This window comes from Artibeus jamaicensis, unplaced genomic scaffold (genome assembly GCF_021234435.1).
Source record: "Artibeus jamaicensis isolate MK-2021 breed Jamaican fruit bat unplaced genomic scaffold, CSHL_Jam_final contig_1803, whole genome shotgun sequence".
Taxonomy (NCBI): Eukaryota; Metazoa; Chordata; class Mammalia; order Chiroptera; family Phyllostomidae; genus Artibeus; species Artibeus jamaicensis.
Window position 1 is genome coordinate 1,822,966 of NW_026521356.1, and position 20,948 is coordinate 1,843,913.

Genomic DNA, 20,948 nt, shown 5'->3' on the forward strand with positions numbered 1-20,948 from the left:
TCTGGAGGAGGGCTACAATGGCCCGCCTTGGGGTAGGTGGGGGGCTTTTCTACCTTTTCCCCAGTTAGTTGTTGACCACAGGATTGCATGTACAGGCTGAGCAAGCATGACATAACTCCAGGCACCTCTGGGCAAGGGGATTCAATAAGCCAAGGGCAGCCTGCACAGGTGCCAGCCATTCCATGGAGCACTCACAGCAGCTGGAGCACCTGCACAGGGTACCAACAGCACCTCCTATACAGGGTCTGTGAGCCCAAGTGCACTGTTGCTTAGAATTTGTATTTTCTATTGATTACAAAGGTCTGTTGATTTGTTTGATTTGTTTTTATTTATTTATTTATTTATTTATTTATTTATTTATTTATTTATTTATTTTTGTGGAGGGGTGCTTTTAGAATTGACTTGCTAAAGGGAGAAGTCAAGGTTAATCAATGAGACACACCATGGACTGCCCATCTAATATCTCTTCTCACCTTCTTCCATGCTAATAGGTCCCTGCATTTGGTTGAGGCAGAAACATGTCCAATTTCAATGACATTTTTTCAGCTTCCCTCTAGATGCCACTGCAGTTTGACATCTCTGCTTAACACAGTGTTGGCCAGTTCTGGAGGGGCTGTCCAGAAAAGCTTGTTAAAGAGAGCAGAACCAACTGATGTCTACTTTCTGTGCTTTGTCTTTGTCTTTCTCCGCTCAGGATGCAGATGTGAAGCTAGAGGTAACGCAGCCATCTTGTAGCCATAAGGCAACGAGCACAAAGGCAAAATTGTATCTCATTCTAAGGAAGGCTGGAAGCTGAGACACAGAGGGGTCCCTGGTGGTGCTGTAGTGCTACTCTGCCCATTCTGAACTGCATCTGCTGGACTTGTTGTGTAAGAAAAATAAAGACCCCTCGTTGATAGAGCCCCTCGAGGAAGGTTTCTCTACCATGTGAATAAATTGACAGAATACTGATTTAAACACTGTGAACCCAGATTTTTTCAGCAGTTCTTCTCTGAGCACTGTGGCTCCAGGAGAGTAAGAAAACTATTTCCCTAGGGCTGCTGTGAGGGCCTGGTTTTTATGAAATGCAGCTTGGGAAATGCTAGTCTAGATGACCTCTTCAGATTTCTCTCCTCCTGAACATACCATCACTCCCTACCTAGAAGGAACCAAGCCGATGACCAGGTCCACAAGCAGCCTTGGCATTCACCCTTAATGGAACATGAGTGTGAGTCAAAGAACTGAGGCCTGTGAGGCTGGAAAAGGGCAATGAACTAAGGCAAAAGACTTAAGAAGGTGCCAGCTCTTCTGGACTTTTGGAGCGCTTACTCCCCTTTCCCAGCAGTGATTATCACGCGCCTCCAGGAATAAAAATAATATTGATCATAGCCAACACTTACTGAGCATTTACAATGTGCTAGAGGCTGTGCTTCACACAGATCATCCCATGCAGTTCTTGCAAATGTGGGAAATATCCCTTTAGTTCACCCATTTTACAGATGAGGAACCTAACATTTATTGAGATATGTCAAATGTTTATCCAAGCTCACACAGCTACCACAAGATGGAACAGGGACTCTGTATCCCCAACACTTTCAAACTTCAGTGGCTCCATTCCTCCACCTTCCTTCACCAAGTACATCTTTGGTTGATTGTGAACTTCCACTTGATATGTTGCTTTGCAGGTGTCCCGTATCTTTTGTGTGTACCCCCCAATTCATAGATTGGACCAATTGGGAATTCACAAGGGCAGGCCCTATATCCTCGTGAGTTCAGATATGTTATTTTCTCCTTTTGCTGTACTGTGCCACACAGTGTTTAGAGGCCACGTCTTCACAGTGCAGGGCCCTCAGCCAAGGCTGCCTCTCTGACATTTATCACAGCCTTCACAGAAGGCGAGAAGTGCTCAGGTGAGCCTCCGGGGCTGGGAATGATGCAATGGAGGTGGAGCCAGGAGGAAAACTCAGGAAGATTAACTCCAGCTAACAGCATCCTCAGCTCTGCAGGCTTATCCATCAGAGTGCATAAGACCAATGCTGTGGGTGTCACTTGGTGGGCTCGGATCATGTCTCAAGCCCTCAACCTGCCACCTGAGACCACCATGCTCAATCACTTTAAGGCAGACACATCCATTCTCTGGACAACAAAGTATTTAGAGTATGCTAAATAACCAATCCCCAAGACTCATTCAAAATATCTTCCTTCTTAACACATAAAGCAAAGCACCTGACCCATAACCATAAATGTCAGGTCCCTTCCCTCTCAGACCACCTTCTTGGCTTACCCATCTAAGCTTCCTGGAGTCAACCAGTCCACAAACAGCCCAATTGCCCAAAGCTATTACAATTTGAACGAAAGGGGACTCCTCCTGATCTCTGGTCTTTCCAGTTGCATGACAAATGCACATAGAAATATACAAGGGCCCTTCCACCAGCACCCTCTGCCCTTCTCTGCCACATTTCTGCCCAGGGGGATGACTTCTGATATGCATCACCCAGGTTCCTAGGCTTCTGGATTCCAGTTGGATTTGACCAGTGAGAAGCAACAGCAGGTGATTGGAGTGTGGAAGGGGAGACTTTGGGTTGTTTATTCCCCATTCCTTCTGCTAAGCCACGGTCAGGCAGTGGCTGTTCCTCTGGGCCCGCAGCTCCTGCAAAAACCCCCTCTCCCTCTTTGGCTCAAACTGGCCCAGGGCTCTGATGACTCCATCCCTCTTCCCCTCAGCTGTTTAGGTGTAGAAGTGTAAACAGCTTCCTGCTCTTGCTTGGCCCTGGGTGTCTCGCCAACTTCTCCAGTCCCTTATCTCGCTGCAAATAGTCCTCTCATTACACTCTTATCAGTTAAATCCATTTGGAAGTGCCAACTGTTTGGAAGTGTTCCTGCCTAAAGCCTGACTACCACAGACTACAAGGTACATTCTCAGAGCGACCATGTACCTGCGGTTTGTACCCCAAAGTCACACTTTCATATGCTTTTCTTCCTATTAATTAAGGTGAGTTATATGGTATGTAAATAAGCAAGAGTCACAGAGGAAAGACACCCCAGTTAGTCCCCAGTGCAAGCACTATGCTATCCAGATAAGGGGCTCACTGATGCAGAACTGAGCTTTGAGGTTCATGGGGCTCCGTCAAGGACAGAGGCTGCACAACAGAGGACAGGGTACTCAAGGCCAACCCAGCGTGTGGCACTTGCATTGGGCTCGGACCAGGTTCCAAGGGAGAGGACGCTGTAATAGAGTAAGGCTCGTAAAAGAGCTGAATGGACTGCATTTTAATAAGCACCCAGAGGAGAAGTCAGCAGGGGTTCATTGTCAAGTAAAAGAAAGTGAAGCAATTCCCAAGGGTGGGTACTTTCCCACTTTAGGGGATGCTTGCAAGAGAAACGGAGTGGTGGCTGTTTTAAAGTCAGAAGGCTCAGAGATCTTCATAGAAATCAGTTCATAACCAACAGTTATGATAGCAGAGGGAGATTCTTTCAGCCCAGGGCAGTGAGGGATATTTGAGACTGTTGGTTCCATGTGCTTATCAAAAGGATGTCAGGATGATGGCTGTGGTCACTTGCCAGAATTAGCGAGAAATTCCAGTAATTCCCAAGGAAGAAGTGGGATGAGAGAAGGCTCCAGCAATGTGCAATATAGAGAATGGGCCAGAAAGTTGCTGTTTGGCCTCTATTAGTATGACCCTGCTTTGCATCTCCACCAACACATTAAAATAGGAACCCAAGAAAGCCACCAATCAGAGAAACGGAGGTCTAAGATTTTTAGTTCAAAAACAGTGATTACCATGGGCATAGGGCCAAGTAGACCATGGAATATGGTCACATCCACCTGAAATTTCCCCCATGGACCTGGAGCAAATGAGCAACAGCTGCGTGTTCACCCATCAGCATGCCCATGTGCCAGCCGGCAGTGGGGATGGATGGGGAGTTTGTGCCCACTTTAAAGAGCTAACTTTTTAAACTAAAAATATTTTATCTATCTAAAGATATGGATAATAAACATTTGTATATCTCTCACTGAGCATACGAAATAAAATACCACAGATGTAAATGGAGCCCCTGCGTACCTCTCTCGGGTCTTCCTGCCTGCCTTCCATAGGGGGAGCCACCTCTCTGAATTTAATGGTTATTGCAAACATGTTTTTACACTTTAGTTACATATATAAATATTTGCAAATAAAATACATTCTTTTATATTATTTTAAACTTAATGACAATGGTATCCTTCTGTAACTTGCTTTTTCCACTAAATATTATTTCTGAGATCATACTGTAACAGGGTACCACCAGGGTGTTCCCCTCCGTCCATCCCCCACCACCACCTCGAAAGAGGGATTTGTAATGGGGTCCGGAGCTCAGGGTGTCCAGGAAATATTAAACATATATAGATGTCCTCACCCCCACAAGTCTGCCCTGGGGGGTGGAACACATGGAGCAGTGCCATTGAGAGTTGTTTTGCAAATAATGTCAAGAATGCTCATTTAACATATCTATAACTTCTGACTGATTTCATAAGTAGCTGTGGCCAGGCTTTGAGCAGGGGAGATGGGAATGACTTCACCCAGGATGTAACTGGGAGGCAACTCCCCCTGGTTACGGTCCCTGTGCCTGCACCAGCATGGGAGCTTAGAAATGGCTGGCTCCACGCCTCAGGGCCACACCTGCCTGGACTTACTATGGCAGCCCAGAAAAGCTGGAAAAATATGGAAATGCTGGCAACTATAACTGATTGTGGGTGCAAAGGAAGATTCATGCTGGGATTTAAACCCAGACGTGGCAGCCGTGAAGGGGGAACCATGCTATTTTGTGTGGAACCAAGAGGTTTTGGGGAAACCATGCAACTGTGGGGCTCCATTTGCCACACAGCTTAGGAAGCTGGAAAACAAAATGTAGTAGTGATGCAGAGCTCTTTTTTAGCAGTTTGGAAGAATGCAGGAAAGACGTTGTGAGAAGGAAAGGGGTGACAGGACTCTTGCTGGTGGGCCATGAGAAGGTGCCACATGGGTCTGGACTAAGAACTGGAGATCCCAGTGACACAGCTGCTGGTGCTGAGAACCCAGGGAGACCTACCAGCCGAGCATGGGTTACTGGGAAGAACCGGGGGCTACCTGAGCCATAGACTTCTATTTTCTTTTCTTGAGATATGGTACCCCTGACTGGGTAAAGCGAGGAAGGAAGGACAGTGTGTGTTTGTGGGTATTTTGAGGGAGTTTGGGATTTTAAGGAAGACATTAAGTCACTACTCTAAGTCTGTATAACTTTTAAATAAATAGTTACTTTCTTTTTCACCAAACTCTGGCATTTAGAGCCATAATTCCCTGGCAGCAGGCAAGGCAAACCTAATACAGAGGGCCCTGGGAGAGGGGGGTTCATTTGGTAATAGTATTTTGTCCCCCCCACCCTAGGTCTGTTCTGTAACAATACCTCACTAGTACAGTCTAGTCATTTTGTGTACTGTATTGCATAGTATTCCACTCTTTGCAAATATCAAATTATTTAACCAGGCTCCTGGTTGATGACAGATACTTGAGTTGCTTTCTAGCTCTTAAATTCACTGTATATGAATATATAAAATCACTCTATAATATAATGAATATTCTTGAACATATCCCCTTCTCACATGTTTTAGAGTTTCTTTAGACAGGTTACCTGGGAGTGAAATTGCTGGACTATATGGCAAGTGTACCTTTAGTTTTATTAGTACCAAACTGCTCTCCAAAGTGTTTGAACCAATTTAATTCTCACCATTAATGAGTGGGAATTATCTTTGGCACTACATCCAGTGTGATGAGTAGAAGTTTTTGGCCATTCTGGTGAGTGTGGTTAAGTGGTATCTCCCTGTGACTTCAATATATGGTACTCCCCTGATTCCAAGTAAGGTCGAACATCTTTTTGTAGGTTTATTATTCTATAGCATTATTTTACTGTTAAAAATACATTTTCATGCTTTGAAAAGCCAAAAAAATTCTTTTAACTTATACAAGTTTGAACAAGTTGTACATCTTATCACCCCTTTGCTGGAAAAAGGAAAGGGGATGGAGGCAGTGGAAGACTTCCTTTTGCATCCTGGCTTTGAGATATGGAGCTGTAAGATGAATCATAACATTAGAGATAAAACATGCACAGGAAGCATGAAGTCCAACCATCCCTGGACAATGTGGCAGGACAATGTACATTTTACTACATTTTGTCAACACTGTCTAGGAAAAGTTCTGAATATCTTCTTTGTGTCCTTCACACACAACTGTGTGGATGTCACAAAGGGACTGAAGGAACCAGAGAAGCCATCTGTCTGTTCTTCTGCAGTGAGCACCATGCATGCACCATCCCAACAGGTGAAAGCACTCATCTGATAACAACGGAAACCTGGAACTCCATCAATTCCCAACATTTCCCAAACGTTCTCAAATGGAATCCAGATTTCTCAGCTTCGAGCGTCTCCATGGAATAGCGTTCCTCACTTCTAGATCCTTCCTCAACAACACTGCTAGCACTTTGAGGACTCATCTTCGTGTTCCCACAGAGGATGGATGAACTAGTTTGGAAATGCATAAGGGCAGAGACCACACCTCATTCAATTTCAAAGCTCCAGGGAGCGTTCGACTTTTGTTTCTTAAGGAAAGGAATTTCTTCCATACTAAATCTTCTTTTCTGAGCTTTAAGACAAAGTAATCATAGAAATGGACAAACCCTTTTGCTCATGTTATAAAAGAAGTCTGAAATGTACCAGGGGCAATTCTTTTCCATGAAGCCTTCCCTGACTTCCCCCACCTCAAAATGGTCTGTCCTCTCACTGTGCATTGCATCAGACCACACAGTACTAATGTTCCAGTGAAAAGCACATTGCTTGGCAAGTAATAATAATGGTTAAGACTTACTGAATATATTCCATGTTCCAGACACTGTTCCAACTACTTTTCAAGTATGAGTTTCGCCCTCGTTTGGGAATAGGTACTATTACAAATGAAAAAACTGAGCCTCAAGGAGAATAAATACTTGCCCAAGACTAAAATTCTGGTGGCACTGGGTTGGCCAAAAAGTCCATTTAGTTTTTCCATAAAATAAAAGATACATTTTTCATTTTCACCAATAACTTTATTGATTTGGATATCAATAAAGTGATATCCAAATTATTATTGATTTTTTTAGTATGTTGGCTGTCTCCACTATTGGCCTCTAGTGGGTAAAGGCCAGGGGTGCTGCTAAACATCTTCCAGTGCATAAGACAGCCCCACAGCAAAGAATTATTTGGCCAAAATGTCAATAGTACTGAGAAACTTCACAAAACACTTTTGACACATTCGATCAGTAACAGCACCTTCTCCACCTACTGCAAAACTATTTTTTGCATTTCAGTCACATTTTTACCTTTCTTGAAAAAATAAAGCATAATACACTGAAAATGTTGCATTATCTTCTTCCATCTTTGATGTTAAAATGGGTGCACAATAATTCACCAATTTTGATAAGGTTTTTTAAATGCATGCTGATATAACAGTTTTCACAATACAGTCTAACAAAATTGTTTCAAATAAAGTCAAAGACAACTAAGCAGCACTAGAGTCATCATTCAGAAAAAAACTAAACAAATTTTTTGGCCAACCCCATATTTGAATTTGGATGCCAGCCAGTCTGACCCCAGAATCTAAACTAGAAGCCACTATGCTACACCAAAGCTACTGCTGGACACACACAAGCCCTTAAATGCTTCTTGCTATTGTTCTGATGAAAATGCCACTGTGGGCTTGATGAGGGATTAATTAGCCTTTGCATCCATATCTTTGATACACCAGCATCAAATCTCTAAGGCCTTGAAGAATCTGCTGATTCCTTCCTTATTTATTAATAAAAGCTCCCAGTCACATGGGCTTGTCACACATGCACGGTAAGCCTCACTTTAAGAGAATGGAGGCCCCAGAGGGGGAGTAAATTTTGCTCACCAGAATTCATCCCCCAGGAAACCCTCAGCCTTTACACCAGTGCTTCTCAGATAGTTGTTGCACTACTGCAACCATTAATGACTAAGAGTTACACAACACTTCACAGTGTAACAAGCACTTTTATACGCCCTGCATCATGGAGGCACATAGCTCCTCAGACGTGCTAAATCGCTAAATCGCTTATCTAAAGAAGCTCAGCTAATTAGGGGATGGCTGAAATTTCAACCTAGATCCTGACGCCAAATCCCATGATAAGATATCTTTAAATTAATCCCTTTTCTTCTTGGCCCTTTACCAGTAGACCCACTTATACACACAACTGACTGCTATCTCTGGGCCAGTGGAATGGGAGTCAGGTCAAAAAAGAGAAAGGAAAGAATCTAACTAAGCTTGCTCTATGAAGTATGAATGGATGAATGATATATACAGTCAAAAAGTATTCCCTGACTGCGAACTCTGTGCCTGCCACCTGGACAGGTGCTGTCAATATCCCAGAGCATAAGACACAGCCCTAGCCTTCTCGGGGCTTCTCCTCTGCTCCCATGTGCATGTCAGTGGTAACTGGATCTGTGAAAGGAAGCTCACCTGGTCAGGGCCACATCTGAGTGGGGAATGCTTTGGAGAGAAGAAGAAAGCCAGACCCTGTTTTAACATAAAGTAGACTAGAAGTACATCACATCAGGGCAAATCCCTGACAGACAGTGCTGTGAAAGAGTTAAAAAGAACCTGGATGGCCCCACTGACCAGGAGAGTGATGCCCACTCAGACTTGCAGGGGTTGAGTGTGTGTCCCAGTTTCCCTGGGACAGTGCCAAGTCATGGCTGCTTCCCCAGTGTCCAGTCCAGTTAGTGCCCCTTTCACTCTTGAAAGAGTCCTGGTTTAGACAGTAAATTATATGGTCACCCTTGCCTTCCAGGAAATTTATGAGTCTCTCCAACAGCCCCAGGGCAGGAAAACAATTTGGCTTCTCAAGGTCACTGAGTTGCTCGTTTTTACAGAGCATCTCCTCACAGCCACCATCCCATGACTGGTACAGGTTCTAGGGTAACAGCACTCACATCTGTGTCTGTGTTTCTATCCAGTGTTAGCGCTGAAGCCAAAACTATTCACTAGCAGATCCCAAAATGCAGGAGCTTTAAATTCAAGCATATCTTTTATATTCTGACTCCAAAAGTTTCTTCGTGTATGATGTTAGGCAAGTCACTCAACCTCTCTGAGCCTCCGTTCCCTCATCTGTAGATGATAATACCCATCCCTATGGTTGTGAGGATTTAGCACAGTATCTGGTATTCAGGACACACCTACCCCAGAAGGCTTTCTAGAACACATGAACTCTCAGATACAAACAGCATGGGGGGATGAACGTCTTGGGAACACCAGTGTATGACTGGGCCTTGAGCACCTACACTGTGAAGTTGGAACTGCTTCTGCATCTTTACAGAAAATGGAAAACATGGTGCAACCACTGCATAAAACTGTTTCTCAGTACCTCCTCCTATAGCTCAACACATGCATTTCTCTGTCCATGTACACTTGACACAACACATCCAAATGTTTGCCCAAGGACAAGTGCACAAGTGCTCATAGCAAGACAGTGCATAACCACCGAAATACCCATCCACAGAAGGGTAAATAAATAAAGTGTGTATAGTCACATAATGGAATACTACACAACCATGAGAATAAATGTTCTACACAACAATAAGCAGAACAAACCAGACACAAACAAATACATACTGTATGATTCCATTTATGTGAAGTTCAAGAATAGGCAAAACTAATCTATGGAGTTAGTGTTTCAAGTTCATGGGAGGGTAGTAGCCAGAGACACATGAGGGGCTTCTCTGGGCAGGGGAAGTGAGGGACTTTGGAATGTTCTGTTTCTTGATCCAGATACTGGTTATACAGATGTGTTCAGTTAGTGAAAATCCATTGAACTATATACTTACAAACTGTGTATTTTTCTGAATCATGTAAAAACTTCAATAAAAAGTTAAAATAAAATGTTAAATGGAGAACATATATTTTTTGGTAGGGAGTTGAGCAGACTAAGTAGGCAATAGACACTTAGCAAAAAGCCATGAGATAGTTGATTTGATTAATGTCAATTTATCCCCACTCTGTGTCAGGAACTGTGCGGAATCTTAGGGAAACAGAGCTAATGAGACTTAGTCCCTGCTCTCCATCATCATCTCCATCCTCTACTCCACCGCCTCCATCATCATCACTACCATTCCTTAGTGCGTACTAGGTGCCAGCCATGGTTTCAAGTACTTTTTTTCCCTTTTTATCAAGTCAGGTTATCAACTTGATCTTCATAATGACCCATTTTGCAGATGAGGATCCTAAGGCATAGAGACATGAAGCAACTCATGCAAGGTCACCCAACTAGCAATAAGTGGAGCCAGACTCTGAACCCAGGGCCTGTGCTCTGAACCACAGTCCTATATTCAGAAATTGGGCTTGCTTCTCAGCTGTCAGCCCCAGCTTCCATTTAGGCAGCCACAGACTTCAATAGCATATCTCTGTTCAGGACAAGGGTAAATCACAACAATGTGCCTTGGAAAGGCAGGGGAGGTTCCTAACTCTACCTCTGGGTAGCTGCCAGCCCAACTGATAGAGATTCAAAAAGAAGAGAAGAGTTAAAATGACTTGGCCCTTCTACTACCCACAGGCCATGGAAACCCTGAATTTGCTTCAAACTCACTTCAAAGCTGCCTTTGGCACTGTGGAAATATTGATGGCTCTCCCTACTGACCTGGCATCACCCTTTCCTGGATACCTAGTCAGGGGACCTTGAGGCTGGGGGCTGTGGCATCTCAGAGGAAGTAAGGGGGGGGAGTGTTGAAACTCACCCCCATGATTGTGGTCAACGCTGAACTGTGAGCCTAGGTCCCCAAGTCTGGCACAACGAGCATCCATCATGCAGGCAAACTTTGCTTTGGCACTTGGGAAAGGCTATCAATGTACTTAACCCAAAGGGTGGAATGTTTCATCCACAGAGCCAAAGACAGCGGTGCTTGGGACAAATGAGTAAGAAAAAAACACCCACAAAGACAAATCAGATCTGGCAGAGACCCGTGCAAGAATAATGTGGATACCTGTGCAGACAGGAAGGAAGCTCCCAGGGGGCCAGCAGGGTCCTCTGAGACCACCCCCTTTATGTTACAGATACACCAGTAAGGTAGAAAGTCCTAAAGGTCAACTTGTCCAGTCCCCTGTCTCCAGAATGGCAACAAAGCCATCTGGTTGTGCTTCTACCCAGAAATGCACACACCCTCTGCCTAGCATGAGGAGTGGGGACAGGGGCAGGGGCACATGCAAATTTGTCCATAATCAACACCTGTGCTCAGTCTGCCCATTTATGATACAACCCTCTTTGTACAGAAATCCATTGGGTCTCACCTAGAAAAAACAAAATAGAGCATGAGAAAAAAGATACACTTTTACATATTTTAACAGGGCCACCAATAATGAACACCTCCAAAACAACTTTATATAAAATAGTACAATGTCTGGAGCAGGCAGGGGGTTAGGAAGGGCTCTTGGAACCCACCACCCAGGGGAGAGGGGATGGTGGGAGGCAGCACTGGGTAGAGGGAGAAGTGCAGCTGCGTTCGGTTCCATTTCAGTGATGGCCTCTGCCAACCCCATGGGGAGCCCTGGAACTGGGAGGCCCTTTAGAATTTTCCCATATGGGGACCAATGGGCCAGGCCTTCACCACTCTCACCCATCACTGGGTGTAGGTGACCCAGGAGGGGAGTGTGGGGGGAGGGATGGCTATGGGCAAGGCAACTCCTGAGCTGAGGCAATTTCAGAGAGGGCCGCCCACTGGTAGCACTGCCTGAACAGGGGTCTCAGTGGCATAGCCCAGTGTCCACTATGGAAAATTTGGGTTCCTAGGCAATCAGAGCATAGAGTCCACACACCTGCCCATTATACCACACTGCCCAATTTGCTCCACCAGAAGTGTTCTCTAACATAATGTATAGTCTCTGATGTTTCATGCTGCATTTCCAGGTTTGTCAGTGATTAGGAGACCCAAGGAGGGAAGGCTAAATCTGATGAGAGGGGGTGGGGGGAGCCATAGGACCTGATGGTCAGTAGCTTCCCTTGGGGACAAATGAGGACCACAAACAACATGTAGCCAGTCATACCCCATGATGGTCAGCGGGCCTGGGACACCATTCACTCAGCCTGAGTGACAAAGCAAGGCCTCCCCGGGCAAAGGATGCTTGGTATGTCAGACTCAGGGACTCAAGCTGGTGATCAGCCAGGATGAAACCACATTTAAAATCTGATGGAGGACGGAAAAATAAACATCTCTGCCAGAGTGGCATGATCTCAAATATACACAGCCGTGTGTAGGTATAAAGAAATCAGAACAAAAGAGATTGAGCCATTGTAGGGATGACCCTGACATATGGTCAAGGGGAAGAAAAGTATGTACAGTTAGATTCAATTTCAGTGAAAAACAAACACAAACAGGATCCTGCTCTACCTGCACCCACACATGTAGGTATTTGACGAACAAAGGAAAAGATATGGAAGAAAATCATTGTAGGTTATTTATATTAATTACCAGGGTGTGGATGGGGATTGAGATGTTTTCATTTTCCACTTGGTTTTTTTTTTGTATCTCTGAACAATATTGATTCACATGTTTAAACAAGAAGAAATTACTTTCATAATTTGGAAAAATCAAATAAAGAATACATATTATTGGATGATTGGCATAGCACCAAATACATAATGGAGACATATAAACATATTATTTCATTCTCTCTCCAAATAACTCCCCTCTTAGGAGTCAGTTCCTAATTGCCCCTTTAGGGTTGAACAAAAGGTATATTGAATTGCCCTAGTTGGTGTGGCTCAGTTGGCTGAAGTGTCATCCTGTATATCGAAAGGTTGCAGATTTGATCCCCTGTCAGGGCACATGCCTAGGTTGCAGGTTTGGTCACCAGGCGGGGCAGGCAGGAGAGGCAACCCACTGATGTCTCTCCATGGATGCTTCCTTTCCTTTCTCTTTCTCTCTCCCTTCCCCCCTCTCTAAAATGAATAAGCATGGCCTTGGGTGAGGATTTTTAAAAAGGGGAGGAATATGTAAATCAAGGCCAACATTTTTCTGTACCTCCACCCTTAGAAGAGACTTCACTTTACTATTATTCTATATACAATGTATATCCACCACCAAAAAAATCTGCCACTAAAATCTAGAAAAAGTATGCAATCCATTCTGTAGTCAAATGGCACAGCTGTGAATTACAGGCTATTTGCTATTATCCATGACCATGCTTCTCCCTATTACTGTGCTAATGAAAGAGGACCATAGGAAGCTAACTCCCCATTACCCTGGCACATATACACAAAAGCCCAGAGAGGCCAGAACCCAACTTTTAGCACATCAGTTGCCAAACACTTGGTTTGAAGCATCTTCCATCCTACGAGGGTTGTCCTAGAGGGAAGGAGCCACCATAGAGTGGAAGGATGAGGATGCAAAGGGCCCACATATGTCTTTAAACTGGGTGGCTCTTCTGGATCTGGTTGGCTATGGGAATTCTCTCTTGCAATACCATCAGCACCTGGGCAAGTACTACTCTTTCCTAGAGAGTTAACTCAGATAGCATTGCATTGAATCAAGGGTTAACTGACACTACTTGGCTATCAGGTGTGGGCTCAACAATGTAATTAGACTTTTGTGAGCTCCAAACATGTAGAAAGCAAGGTGGAAACTGTAATGCAGTGTGTTGAGTGTTATGACAGAGCTGTATGTCAAGTTCATGGGAGTGATAAGAAAAGAGTGACTGGGGAGTGGGGAGCCTTACAAAGGGAGTTTGAGAGGGAAGGGGACACCTGAGTAAGCCTGCCAGGAAAAGTAGACCAGGAAGATAAAGGTCAGGAGGGGTCTCTCAGGTAGACAGAACTATGAACAAGGGTATAGAGGTGCAGCATGCTTGTGACTAGATTCATTATAATAAAATCTAAGCTAACCCTTGAGGAGTGACAGGATCGCTGGTTGACAAAGCAATGAGCTGTAAGGGAGAAGCTCGCTCACACATCGGGGGCCTGATCTATGTTGTCTTGGAGGACATCCTTCACCTCAGAAACCTCACATGGGTTTTTCTTCATCACGCCAGCTTACAGACTGATGATTTTCCCCTTATTCTGTCCATGACACTGGATTTAGATTTTGACTTCAATCTAGTTCGTTTTTGTCCTACTTGGTTAACTGCAAGTAACTGCAGCAACAACCACGAGAGTAAAAGCTAACAGTTGCTGAGTGATTACTCTCTCTTGGTCAAGGGCTACCAATTCTCACCACCGCCCTGAGAGGGAGATATTATTCATTATCATCCCTGTTTTCAGATGAGGAAACTGAGACTCAGAGAGGTAAAATAATATGCAAAGTCTTACAACAGGTAAGTGGCAGAGCCAGGATTCAAACACAGGTTTGTGGAATTCTAGGACCCATATTCTTGACCATCGTGCTTGTAGTGACTCTTGCCAAGGTATACTTGTTCCATTCCTGCCTGAGATCTAGGGCAGAAGCTACCAAACTTTTTCTGTTAAAGGGCCAGACAATAAATATTTTGAGCACTGTGAACTATACAGTCTTTATTACAACATTCAACCAGGTGCTATTAGTGTGAAAGCAGCCCTTGGCAAAACAAACAAATGACATGGCTGTGTTCCAATAAAACTTTATTTATATAACAAGGTGACAGGTTGGATTTGACTGTTGAGATCATTGGCTCCTAATCTATAGCAATGTGTCTATTCACTCATTAAGCCAGTGTTTATTGAGTATCTACCTTGTGCCTAACACTATTCTAGGTTCTGAGAATACAGGAAGAACTATGCAAGTCCCTACCCCTATGGATCTTACTTAACTCCTAGCAAAGTCCTGACTATTTGTCTTACCTATACCTGATACCCTGAGTCCTAACCTTGATATAGTATTCTTCACTCTTCCCTCAGATCCATGGCTCTCAACTTAGACTTCAGATCACCTGGGAGCTTGTAGAATTCTCAATGGCTGGACCCTACTTCCCAGAGATCCTAATTTCACTGGTCTGGGGTGAGCCCAGGTACTGATACTTTTATAAGCTCCCCAGCTGATTCTAACTGCAGCCAGGGTTGCAACCCACTGCTTGGATCCACCTTCGCTTCCTGTTACTTCCACTTAACCTACTTTGTAAATTAGTGTAAGTCTTTTAGCCCACAGAGTAAAAACCATAAAATGTGAATAACACCATCTCATAAGGTTGTTAAGATGATGAAGTGAGGCCATGTGCTTTTCCAACAGTAGCATGTTATACGAATGTAAGGTATTGTTGTCATTCTGCCATTGTTATTAGGTTTCAATGTTAGGTACTAACTCAGTGATTTCTCTTCCCATTTTTGACTCTGACTCTTTGAGCCAAGGCAGTGTTTGAAATTTCTAAAACAAACTGAATGGAGACAGCTCACTAAGAGCCCAGGTTCATTGGTGAGTGAGCTGGTGGCCTTTCCGTTATTCCACAGGGTGTCACATGAGGCTTCATGGGCCTGGGGAGTGCTCACCTGTGCCCCGGTTTTGTATGAAAGTCCATTTCCAGACTGAGGTAACTGACCTTTGAGCACTGATGTTAAGCCTTGAAGAGCAATTTATTTATTTTCACTCATGGGCAAATATCCAAACACATGTACTTTCATGAGCTTAGCTCTAGAGAGGGAAAAAGGCATGAACATTTTCCAGAGCACCAAGCAGTTTGCTGGGTCTTTCTCATGTATTATCTCATTTTGTCTTCAAAACAACTCTGGGATGTGAGAATAGTTATTGTTCTCATTTAGCAGATGAAGAAGAATCAGAGAGGTTGAACAGCTTGTGACCTCCTGGGGCCAGAACTCACACCTGGGTACTTGGTTCTGAAGCTTTCTCCATGGAACCAGAAGGCATCCTACATGTCATTTAGCACCACTCTGGCCAGAAATAAACTGCCTAAAGTTTATTTTTCCCAGGTTTCTTCTTTTCTTTTCTTTTTCCTTTTTTTGGAGGGGTAGCCCCAGGAAGAATCCCACAACACCTGCTAATACCCACAGTCTGAAAAGCCTTGCACAGCATGAGCATGATACACACGTCCAAAAAACAAAAGGCATTTCCTCCCTAAACAGCTTCTTGATGGTGCAGTTTTAAAATCTCATAATGAAACAACAACAACCAAAAAACCCCAAAAATGTGAGGAGAGAGTTGGAGAAATAGATATTGCCAGGGTTGAGGAATTCACTGATCCCCAATCTGGGCCATCTCAAGAGATGCTGGCCAGTGGCTGAGCCTCTTAAAAGCTGAAAAGTCATCCCAGGCCATCGTTAAAGAGAGTGCTTGAGCAAAACAGAAACAAATGTGATCCTTAAAGTTTTAAATGTCAACTTGAAGGATAACTTAGAAGCTCTGAGATGGGCCAAGAGAACCTGCAGCTGCTTTCTCCAGCATCAGACGCTCTGTCTGTTTTTGGACTAGACACTCCCCTGTCCCATACCCACTAGGGAAGTTTACCGATGCCTAAAGCTTCCATTCTTTACAACCCAGGATAGTCTCCCCTTACTCTGACCTTGGCTCCTGGAAGTGCAGTTTGCCTAACAAACCTGACCTCGGACTTAATCTTCAAGACTCAGCTGGTCCTTCCATCTCATTTTCTTAAATTCTTTTTTTCTTTTCACTGCACTGATTGCATTTTCCACTATCTTGTCTTCTAAATCACTGATTCCATCTTCTGCTTCCTCTAATCTGCTGCTGATTTATTTGGAAGGAACATTTTGTAAAGTATACCACTATGCTGTATAGATGAAACTAATACAAAATAATATTGAAGGTAAACTTTCATTCAAAATAAAATTAGAAAAGCAAAAAGAAAAAGGTTAAAAGTAAAAAAAAATGGTTCTTGACCTTGCTGCCCCACCTCCACCTTGCCACCTCCCCACCCCCACCATCCACGAACATCCGCTCTGCTGCTCTGCTGCCCTGCGGCCTCTGGAGAGAGCTCACACAGGAGTTCATTCCAGGACAGATATCCAGGATGCCTGGTGCCTCCTCCCACCCCTCAGGGTAACGAGTCAGGCATGCTCATGGATAATTCCTATCAGCCACCTTTTCCAGAAAGAACAAGTAAAGGTGTGACCTGAGCCCTGGAAACTCCACCCCACTGCCTTCAATAATGGAAAACTTGTAGCCAGATTGGGGTGGGAGGTCCTATCTAAACAAACAGGCTCAATGGCTGAAAACTGCAAAATAAAATTATGACAGCCCCTTTATTAAAGGACTACAACATTGCTAACTCTGTTTTTGTTCTTTTGCATTAATATCATTTTTGTAATAACCTTGTGTGGTAAATATTATCCTCAGTATGGTTTCACAGATGAGGATGCTCAAGCTCACAGGAATAAGTAAGGTCTCCCCGGTGACCAATCCTCTCCCAGGCAGTGCTCAGAAGCCTGCGTTCTATTCTTGCACCAGGCTACATTTGTACTCCAGACCTAAAGGACACAATATCCTTGAACATAGACACTCTGGCCACAGGGATCCAGAGGGTCATCTGCTATCAAAGCCAAAGCCAAAGTCCAAGTTGTTTTTCTGCCAGGTGTGTTTGCCCTTTGGACCTTCAGGAGAGCCTGAGAATGAATGCATCCTAAGCATTCTCATCTCAGAGAGGATTGAAGAGCTGGCCAGATATTGAGCTGATAAAAGGGACACTGAGAAGGCTTTACTATCAGCCCAAGTGTCGATGGTCTAGGAATTTGTCCAGGTCTCAAGTTGGTGAAATGTATCCCAGAGCAAGCCCAGAGGGGTCAGGATTCTACTGACCATCTGGAGAAACCCACATGATGAGAGACTAAAAGCCCAGGTCTCCCCCGGATGTGCTGCTACAAGGGTGTCTCTGGGCGTCCACCTGCAATGGACCCCTCTGTCCCTGGATGTTCAGTGTTCTTTTTGTAAATAGTGTGAATGAGTGGGAACATTCAAAATTGGTCCTTCCATTAGCTCTGCTGAAATCAAAGAAGCAAGCTTCTGCCTCATTGGTGATCTTTGCACCCTCCTGACAATGGGCACTTAGGCTTGCCCTCTCTACCCTGGGCCCAACACTCTTCAGAGAGGGGGAGTGTTTCACTTGTTTAGTGCCCAAATCATTGGGGGCAAGAGGTTGGGGAGAAAGCAAGTTCTCACAGAAAGCAGTAGTCTCAACCTCACCCACACTTCCCCAAAGAAAAACCATTTACAGGCCTTCATACTGGTTCTGCCCTCACATCCTCCCCCTTTCCTGAACGCCTGACTCTCTCCTCAGTTCTAGCGACCAGGGGGAGTTTCTCTCCTCTTTTCAACCTGAGGGGGGCACGAGTATTCCCTCAGCATCGCAGGAGCTAGAGGAAAAGCTCTGAAAACGCAGCTAGGAGTTATGCACCAGAGCATGCAACTTACCAGGCAGCAAGACATAATAGCACAGTTGTTTTTTTTGGTTTTTATTTTGTTTTTAAGAAAGGAATTCAGCTTCTAGCACAGACGAGAAATGGGCTGTCTATGTGTCCATGCCTGAAGGCCACAACCATCGCCACAAAGTCACAGATGTGCAAGCATGCATCTGCATGTTCATCTCACGGGAACCCCGCTACCCCATTTACACACTATTTTACACTGCCCTCAGAGTGACTTATTTCCTTCTTCATCACACTTAGGTTGAAGATGCACTCCTAAGGTTAAACAAGTCTATTTTTGACATTGCTGTCTGCTCAGTCTATTATAGTGTTTCCCTAGGGGTCAATTTGTATAATTTCTAAAATCCTTCCCAAATCTCCAACTTCCTGTGGGTCCGAATTTCCTCTCTGTCCCTGCATTCTCTCATTTTTCTAGGGCACAGGGAGAGTCCAGTAATGTTCCTCCCATCCAAACATTGTAGGTTGGCTCTATTGCAAAATACAAAACCAGAGACCAGGCTAGGGCAAAGCTGAAAGGGCTCTCTTTGTGGTCACTGGTTTGTTGAACCCAGCTATTGACATCCAGCGCCATGCATTGGGCAATCCAGGGCTGCCGGGTCCACGGAGCCCGCGCCCCCTCTCCTCCCACTCTCAGGAGAACACAATTGCCCCTCTTCGTCCTAGGGAAAATCCATTTCCTCCATCAACCGGCCTTTTCAGAGAAATCCAAGAAACTGACACCAAACTCAGATGGGGCAGGGGTGGGGGTGGGGGGCAAAAAACTTGAGACTTTAAACTTTTCAAAGATGGGAAGTTGCTTTCATTCCCAAGTCGGCTTCAAGGAAAACCTCCCAGGCCTCTTCCTAGAGAGGCATGATTTTCCTTCCCACCTTCCCGGGAACTCTGCAAATCCTCCACAAAACTGTGCAAAAGTGGCCAGAGCAGAGAGAGAAGAGTTAAATCAAGCCCAGACCTCAGCAATCTGTGTTCAATTTTGATAAAAATCTCTCTCCCTCTCCCCCACCACCCCCCTTCCTCCACACCACAGCTCAGACATGTCTCTTTATGTTATGAGCTTGCATCTTGTTTGGGGCACCGCGGTGCTTCCAGAGAATCCGGCATGTCCCCCGCCGTGGGCACATGTGGCAGACACATTCATCCCACTCCTGGGGCAGGACTGGACACAGAGCCCCAGTGTCCCCGCCGCCACCACCACTCCTCCTCTTCCCATCTTCCTTAGATTACCTGCCTCCTGACCAGGTCCCTCCTTCCCAGTTAAGTCAAAGTCCCAAGGCCCGGTGATGTCAGGGCCAAGGCAGGAGGTTCTGCAGCGGCCACAGGTGCTAAGGTACCCAGAGTCAGGACTCCTTTCCTCAGATGATCCTTTCTTTGCTCAAAGTCCCAGTGCCCACTGCTCCTGAGAGCAAGAACCTCGGCTTCCCCTCCCCTGCCTGCTGGCCAGGGGCCAGGCTTGCAAGTGGGAGCTGGGCTTGTGAAGAGTTAAATCATCCGCATGAAGGCACAAACTGAACCAGGACAAGACACCGCCAGAAAAGTTGTCAGTATGGGGGGTACTGGCTATGTTTGTCCACTTGTGACAACGAGGAATCAGATTTCAAAGCCACGAAAAAACATTTTTAAAGTTTTCCAAAGACATTTCCTGTGTCCAGATGTGCTCATACCGACAGACACTCCACACACACACACGCACAGACGCGCACGCAGGCCCTGGGAGCCCACTCAGGGACCCGTGGCTCCTGCAAACACTTTGGAGAAACAAAACAGGCAGCCTGTGGAGCCTTTGCCTTTCCAATCCGCTTTAAACACAGTAGATAAAGTAGGGGGAGAAAAGTGGAGCATTGCTGGCAGAAAGCTCCCTCAGCCCGAACCCCAGCCCACGGACAGACGCGAAACCCAGCAGGCCGGGCGGCCCCACTTACTCCGAGGCCCCCATGGCGGGCGCCGCTCCCCGCTGCCCGAACCGCGCGCTCGCGGCCGCGCTCCGCGTCTCTCGCCGGACTCCGCTGCATTCAGAGAAACCACCGCCGCCGCCCCTCCCGGCTGGCCTCGCTCCCCCGCCCGCCCAGCTCTGACGTCAGGCGTCTCGGAGCGGGATATTTATGGCCAGGATACTCTGAATTTTCCCTAGGTAGAGTTCTGATTGCAGTTCCTTGGGATTTGTAATTTTCACACTTTCAGGCAGAAAGGAGGGGAGGGAGGAAGGGAGAGGGCAGCCGGCAGGGGCGAGGCAGACAATGAGGGTAGCTGTTTCCTACTTTGGCAAGGAGCCTTCTCAGGGCTCCCTCTGTTTTGGAAACACGTAAAAAGGTCAAGGAGGCAACAGCGGCGACCTGCGCAGTAGGTTTCTCCTCGCTCCTCTTGGGGACATCAGGCGCAAAGACCTGGTCTGAGCCGGCGGCAGGTTCAGGTGTGTAGGGAATGCTCTCTCCATCCTCAAAGGACCTCGTTGTAGGACAGTAAGCCCCACGAAGGTGCTAGGGCAAGAGAGGAGATAAATCAGGCAGAACAGAACAGCTAATTAGAAGCCCTAGTCCACACCCTAACAACTTTTCCATTTCTTC

General features: G+C 45.4%; 1 protein-coding gene across 4 annotated transcripts in view; it reads right to left on the bottom strand.

Moving 5' to 3' along the window:
* The window catches only part of DAAM2 (dishevelled associated activator of morphogenesis 2), a 110,469-nt gene extending 90,063 nt beyond the window's left edge, over positions 1-20,406 (bottom strand). For 2 of the 4 annotated variants that reach the window (XM_037146198.2, XM_037146194.2), the window contains exon 1: positions 20,307-20,406. The gene's annotated coding sequence lies outside the window, so the exon portion shown is untranslated. Of the gene's footprint in view, positions 1-19,611; positions 19,896-20,306 lie in introns of those variants that run through there. The other 2 variants (XM_037146195.2, XM_037146196.2) reach the window with 2 other exon arrangements.
* Positions 20,407-20,948: the final 542 nt, after the last annotated feature.